Source organism: Pteropus vampyrus, unplaced genomic scaffold, assembly GCF_000151845.1.
Source record: "Pteropus vampyrus isolate Shadow unplaced genomic scaffold, Pvam_2.0 Scaffold5, whole genome shotgun sequence".
NCBI classification, from domain to species: domain Eukaryota; kingdom Metazoa; phylum Chordata; class Mammalia; order Chiroptera; family Pteropodidae; genus Pteropus; species Pteropus vampyrus.
The window spans coordinates 16442922-16451273 of record NW_011888786.1 but is presented as its reverse complement, the minus strand read 5'-3'; positions in this window follow the sequence as shown (position 1 = coordinate 16451273).

Sequence of the window (8352 nt, the reverse complement as noted above, 5' to 3'; positions counted from 1 at the left end):
CCATGTTAGAGAGTAGTGATTATCCAGTCCTACTCCATTGTACTAATACTTCAGTTTGCGTAGAATCCATTGCTCCCTTTCCAGCCACCAGCACTGCCACTACTTTATCTCTGACCCTCATCATCTCTCCCATAGGTGCTTATAACAGCCTTGAGCAGCCACCCTGCCCCAAGGCACTGCAGGCTCAGGTTTCATGCTGTAGTGCTGCTATAAACTCCTTCTATGGGAAACATCCAATCTTACCCAACCTTAGACTCCACCCATTGCACTCTATATTTTATTGCAGAGCTCTATCATCCTTTTTATTTTGAGAAATAAGATTGATTATCAAGCTCAATCTTCCACAGAACCTAAAAATAAAAACAGATAAAAGAAGAGCTAAAATAGTTGAAGTAAAAGATTTTTACTTCAAATAATACGGGAATGTGAGGCAGAGGAAGAGGAGGGCTAGAAGTCAAACTAGCCCTCCTCTTCCTCTGCCTCACATCCCTGTATTATTTGAAGGTTTTCTAAAAATGTTAGGACTCCAAGAAGCACCATTTGATATCCAATAACCTACAAGAAAAAGTCCACACAGAGTTTCCTTCACTGGGCTCCCATAGTATATTTCCAGTCCTTCCCCATCATGTCTATGGTTCAAACAATTCTGAAGAACATGCAGCTGCTGACCAGCTCGTTCAGTTTCCTACTGTTCTGGATTGATACATGCTGTTCCCACTACATAGAAGGTACTATCACCACACCTTTTTTTTTTCTTCAAGGAAATATCCAGAACTAGTGCATATCCTCTCTGTCAAGCCTTCACCACCTGTTAGGCAAATCCATCACTCTCTTCCTTCTGTTCCTATTGTACTTTGCACAAACTACTATCTGTGCTCTTGACTTACTTTATAGTAATTATTTGCATATATTGTTATACATTTGTTATAAATTAAACCCCTTTAGTTCAGAGATATAGCGCCTTACACTTCTTTTGACAAGTAACTAGAATAGTGCCTGGCATGCGAAAAATGATAGATAAATTATTACTATGTGAATTTAAAAATTGAGGCCTTCTCAGAAATATAGAGCTTATAGATAATCATTCAGCAGAAGCGATAGTACAATCCAAGTCCCCTGGCAATCATTCCGATGACTTGACCAACTCTCCAAGTTTATGTCCACAATTCACTTTCCTAGTCGGATTTTTCCTGCAGCTGCATTTCTCCTATAGCTTCAGTTAGAGTGAACAATTGAACTCTGAGGAAGTTTAAAGTAAATTCATTTGTAAAGATGTCAACAAACCAATTAGCCACATTAACAAACTTTTACTATTCAACTGCACTGAATAGTAAGTACTGATGGTGCTGATGTCATGCATTCTGCTAAACATTATGGGTGAAACAAAGGAAATTGAGAGTTTAATCTTTATTTCTAAATAGGTCATTCTCTAATAGGAAAAATGAGATGTAGCCCCAAACTACACTACTTTACATACAATAAATCCTGTTAGAGTGACACTAGCTGGTAGCCACAGGAGAGGGCACTCTTCCAACACTAAGCTCTTCTCCTAAGGAGACTTTCTGGCACAACTGGCATTTGAAGTTGCATCAAATGGCAGGAAGTACTTCAACAGGCTAAAGGAACATAAAGAGAAGACAGAATATCATAGAAGGCCTGGAGGTGTAAGAGTCAAGTGTCTGAATTCCACTTCTTGGATGCTGGTTTCACTGGCAAGATCCCCTTGAGAACAGAACTGTATACCCACATCTGTGGGGGACACAGCACCTGACTTTGTGCCCAGAGCACAGTAGGATGTCAATAATAATTTACTGAATGACAAATCTAAAAATGTTTATAAAAGAAAGCCAAGAAAGTCTAAACAGATCAATAAATTCAGGAAATATAAAATTTTTCTGAAGGAAAATTTAGGACCTGGAACAGATTTCACAGGGCCAACAATAGGAAGTAGCTTGTGGAGAGCAGCTGACAGTGGGTCCTCAGCAAATACCTGGAATAGGGTGTTAAACTTGATCTTGAGGTAGTACTTTGAAAGCCTGGCTATGTTTAAAGAACCAAAAATAAGTCCATTAGCTAAACTGTGTTAGAAGATATTTTAACCTGAAAAGTAGGTGGAAGCTAGCTTGGCAAATAATATAATTAGGTTTCTTAATCTGCCCATTTCAAAAAGAAATCTCTTTCAAATATCACATATTATTTTCTTCTCCTTCATTAACTACAAAAAATATACCTTATTACAGAATCCTCCACTGTACCTATTTCTAATGAGAGACTTGACTCTGTATTATTTCATGAGTAAGTTCTTATAGCAGGATGACTTAGAGATTGTGTCTTACTGTAGTTGAGGTCCTAGGTACATCACATGTTCACCTTACCACCTCCCCAACCCTTTCATGATCTGATGTCCTAATAAGACTCTAAAATTCCATTATGGGGGATAAAAATGGTTTATCATGGTTTGGTTTTGAGAGAGAAGAGGATTTTGAATTTGGCTTTCTTTGCAATGGCCCATTTCTGACACTGACTTTGCTTGATTCGGTAGTACTGATTTCAATGAGCCATTTTTGCTTTATTGATTTTTAAATGATATTCCTACTTATTAGTGATCATGAGTCAGAAATGGCTTATTTTCTTTTCAAAGAGAAAAAGAATTTTTTCCACATTCAATTTCATGGGAGAAATGATTATTTTTCTCTCTCTACTTCCACTCCTTGTTCTAATGAAAATTTTTGTCAGTTGGGAAATATTGTAAGTGAGGCAAATATTGCATTCAACAAAGTTGCAACCAGTACTACTATGATGTATGTAGAAATTTATGTTGTTTTTATGAAATGACTTACTGTTCCAAAGTCATTTATTTTTCTCTCATTTTTCAAAGGATTCTGTTGCCATTTACCTTATATCTTGTTTTAGGTGAATGTATGTATACCCACCCTCCCTCCCTCTGCACACCCACGCAATATATCACAGATTTAATGAGGATCCAAGTTGGTCTCATTTGGAGAACCATTGCTACTTACTAAAGAGGCACAGGAGAAATCTCCTGCAACAAGCCAAAGAATTGACACATTGCAGCTGAAAGAATTTTTTAAAAATTCCAGCATTCCAACTTAAATTGAAACAGTATTAGAGAAAATATAGTTTTCTGAGTTTCTTTTCATATTTTCACCAAAGCGAATAAAGAAACTGAACAATGTGACTAGAGAAATATTTCCTAAAGAGAAGACTGCATTTTAATCAGAGAGCAGCTTGTGGTATTATTATCATTAAGAATTGTAACCAAATTTGCATGAGAGAGTGTCAAGTTAACACCACATATTTTGAGAAATGTTAAGACAAAATAAAACCTAAGTTTTGTAGAATATTGTGACAGAAAAGAGATGTTGTACAGAAACATGTATTACCTACCATACCAGCCACTTTCTCAATTCTCAATTTCTCTTCACCACTCTCTCTAACTCATTCATTTAAGAAATAGATTCCAGAGAAGGAAAGACAAAAAGAAAAATTAGTGAGTAAGTTTTTCTTAGGAGGAGATTATAGTCTAATGGGGAAGACATATAATTGTGCAAATGCAGTGGTCAGACCCTAAGCTCAGGGTATAATGATGATGATGATGATAATAATAATAATAATAATAATAATAATAATAATAACTTTTATCAATTTTTCTATTACTTAGATTACTTTCTACTTTGAATCCTCATCTTGCCAGGGAAAAAAATTAAATCTCAACCAATTTTGTTCATTTGATTGATTCAGAGTAATCTTTATGCATTTCTCTTGTCTTTTCCTAGGATTGTGTTTAAGTTAGCAGTGAAAGGATGAGAGATGTAAGTAGTGCCATGTTGTTACATAACGAGTCTTTGGTTGTCTTCTGTCCACATTGTCACCTAGTGAAGCATTCTATCCCACCTGATCTTGGTGGTTGGCAGAGGCAGATTATTAATGCGTCCTCCTTGACCCTACCTCAAGACCTCTTGGTCCCCATGGCTCTTTGTTCAAGATGCTCTTCACTCTCAGACACAGTATAGCATGCTCAGAGACTGCCCTAAAATTGGTGGAGACTCTCTGAACCTACCTGATGAATCTGCCTGAACACCATATACATTTACAATAAATCAGCTAAGAGTCTAGCCGCCTTTTCAGATCCACCCAGAGAAATAGCGTACTAGCCTTCTTTGTTGTCAAGCTCTTAACCTATCTGGAATTCTGTGACCCCAAACCTATATCACTGAATGAGCCTCCTATAAAGGACAGAAAATCTTAAGGTCTTGCAAGTCTTGCTTCTCTACCATTTCTTATTTTTAGCTCAAAGATAATAATCTTTGTTTATATAGATAAGGGGAAAAAAAAGTTGAGAAAGAGGCTCTCTCCAAAGTAGTCTTCTTAAATCTATGGTCTATGATTTTAGACTTTATGGCCTTAGATCTTTACAATCTTAGATTTGATACTCAATACCAGGATTTTGTTAATACCTCTACCCTTTTTTAAATCAAACCTCTGTATTTCTCACAGCATTTTTACCTGAGATTGAGGGGACACAGATGTCACAGTCTAGTTTAATGGAGAAAGTCATGGGGTCAAAATGACTTACGAGAGCAAAAAATAATGTGTGTATATAGTAATATACATATATATATTACCATATCAAAATCTCATTATGCTATAGAAGTAACTGCAGAATGTGATAAGTATTATAATGGAAAATGCTGTGGTAACATGGAGAAGAAAGTGCTATTGTTTATGTATTGATATAAATTACATAAAATTAACAATAAATTTAATGCCTTCCCTCTGATCTCCCCTCTACCTAGAGTTTCTCTCATGGTAAAAGCCTACATTTGTGGATCGTAGTTCATGGAAAAATGTATATATCTAGGATTATATCTCATTTAGGTTTTCATGTTTATTAATTTTGTCCTGAATGCACATACGAGGTTTTTGAGTCAGAAACATATAATCATTATTTACTTAAAAGCAAATAATAATAGTGGTTTTCCACATGCAATTTTTACTCTTAGGGAGGTGAAATAAAGTTAGGTCAAATTTCCTATATATAGAGAAATGCTGAAAAAAATAAATCTGCATATTTATATAGAAGAGAGGAAGTATTTCCCTTACTCTACTAAAAATAAAAAATCAAGGAGAAAAAACTTTGCTTCTCAGGGAAGTACAGAAAGGATGTTGCGTTCTCATCTATCCTTCTGTAATATAAATAAACCCTGGATAATCCCAGTGCCCTCAACTTTGCAGCTCAGAGATGTCTCCAGACTCCAAGACCTCATCGCCCCTTGAAATGTAAACACATAGCTCCAGAGTTAGTAACTCTCTTTTGAGTTCTGTCTATATCGTTGTAAATTTCTTTCCAGGGCTTGATTTTCATCTAGTATCCAAAGTTTCAGTAAAATTTCATTAAAAAAAAACATTCTAGGATTGTGTTTAAGGTAACAGTAAAAGCATATTGAACAAATATCCACTTGAACATTGAGTATGAGAAGGTTCTGGAAAACTAAGTGTGGATAGAACGAATTTTATTTTATTTCTTACTGTACCTATATAACCTTTATAAATGAAATATAACACGTTTGCTGAAAAGATAAGTCGAAGTTCACATTAAGAATAAAGGTAGATTTCTAACTCTGAAATCAGTGATAGTAGAAATGTTTCAATAATAGGCTGATATTGTCACTGCTGGGGTGATGTGGAATCCGGTGTTGCCACGGTGACATGGGGGCTGGACAGTGGCACTGTGTGTTGTCTCTCGGTTCTTCCCCGCAGACGCAGCAAAGAATTACGGGTCAGCGAGATTAAGAAAAAATAAGATTTATTGAAAGTACATTTTAGAAGGAGATGGGCCTCGCTAAGGAATGTTGCAGCCCTGTGGAATTTAGGAGATGAAGGGAAAAGATAGTACTCCCCAAAGGGAAGGGCAGGTTTCCATCCAGGAAAACTGTAACAATGCAGAAATGGGAAGGTCTGTTTATATTGGGCCGTGATGGGAGAGCTTAGATCATCCGTATGTGAGATTACCTTGTCTGACAGTTGGCTGCTATATAACACTTTGTGTACTACATGTGCTTACCCAGAATTCAGTCTGTTATAATTAGATTCATGAACTTCCAGGCGTAGTCATGAGATTATAATGGTGATATAATGAGGCTGAAGTTATGGGCAGTACTTTCTGTACATGCTTTTGTAGCTGGTTTAGCGAGCAGCTTTTATGGCCTCTGTACTCTAGGGTTTGGGGTAATTTATAACTCTAAAAGGGAAGTACATCTAGGAGATCCTTAAGGAAAGTCTTCAGGAGAAGTTTCTATGGTTACAGAGCTGGGCCTTCACTCCTGTCGCTCATGCCTGACTAACTATCTAACAATATGGTCACTGTTAAGACAGTCTTAATTTTTCATAATGGAATTCCATTTTTCTTTTTACCCTTCCATTCAATTGTCTATTGTTTCAGGACAATTTAAAGACAAAAGCATCTAAATAAATAAAATTTACCTTAAAAGAATTTTTAAAATATTATTAAAATCTTTCAAATTATATAGAAGACATTTGTTAATTTGAAATTAATTTAAAAAATGAAAGTTGAATTAAAAGTTAAAATTTATATTTTTACTGCTTGTTAAATTCACTTTTCAATTCAAAGAACTTTTTAGTCTTAAAACCTCTGAAACTTTGAAATCAATATTTCTTCGTCTTTTGACAGATCATATGACAATAGAAACACAATGACATAAAAAAGACCACTCTATGACCACCACTTATTTATAAGAATATACATTAATTGAGACTGTAGGCAAATGGTTTGAATAAAACATTAAGCTTTAGGAACATTAAATGTTCATTTTAATGCTGACTTAAGAGAATTTTAATAAGTTTGTATTTGCATTTTCAAATTTTAACTAGGTAGTGAATAATACTTTACTACCTCACCAGATTATTATATAAATGAATAAATGCAGAAGCATTCAAAACCTGAGGAATCTTATTAATACAAAATGAAGAAAATCCATTATGCTAATAAATTCTGAGTGTTTATAAATTGCCTCAAGACATTTCAGCATAACAATATTAGAGTGTTCCTTGTTTTGCTAAATGCAAACCTATGATTGTGGTCTCTGTGATTATATTTATTTATAAGGTGCTCATAAAATATGAGTATAACAGAATATACTTCAAATTATCTGCATTTTTCTGTGGTAACGCCTGTTGAATGTTTGGTCACAGGTGCATCAGAGTTTTGTATAAAGATATCAACTTATGCTGATTTGCTCACTCAAAAATATATAAAGACAATGTAATGTAGCAAGGTGCCCAAAGACATAAAACTAAATTCCATTTTTTCCCTAGGTTTTGTTTATGTGAACAAGCTATTTTTAATTTGTACAATTTTTGTTATCTAGGAAATTCAAGTTTCCTTAGGCGGAGCTCAACATACATAAGGCAGGGATTTACAGTTGTGTCTGAGACGATAATTTTGATTTTCATAGGATGTGTGTAATTTTCATGCATATATGCTATCTTTTATGAAGGAAAGTAATGAAGCAATTATCCACCAACATGAGGACAAATGGATTCACATGCAAGTAGTGGGTAGTAACTAGGTCAGCACAAATTGATAAATGTGGTCAAAAATGACAGGTAGGAAGACAGAGACTCCTCCTTGAATAATGTGACATTTTAGAACTGGACCTTGAAGGAGCATATAGGTGAGTGGAGGTAAAATAAACAGCATAAGAAAAGGCAGAGGGGCAGGAAACTGCAGGATCTGTTCGTTGAATAACAAGGAGTTGCGTTTTGTGTGAAGGATAGCATAATATGCCACCCACAAACATGCCACTTTGATATATTGATTATTTTGAGCCTAAATTGCTTGAAAAACAGCAGATTCAGGAAGAAGCTTTTTCTGAATTCCCCTAATCTTCCTAAAGACAAATATTCAAAAGGAACTCAATTTTCATAAATCCTCTCTATGAGAGCTTCAATCAAGCGTGAAAGATAGACTTTTTAAAAAAAATTTCTTTGCAGTAAATATTTTTAACTGCATTATTGAGATATAATAAGTTGTGCATATTTACAATATAGAATTTGATTAGTTTTGACATATGTATACACTCAGGAAACCATCGCCACACCATCTTGGTTATGTAGCTTTATATTAAGTCTTGAAATCAGGTAGGATAAGTCTTCGAATGACTTATCAAAGGAGAGGAAACTAGAAGTTGACATCGCACCCAGACAAACTTTGTCACAAATTATTATGCTGTCTATTTACTCTTGTAAGGGCCCACTCACGTTTTCTGAAAATCATTTACTTTCACCTAAGAGGCCTATATCTTGCCCTCC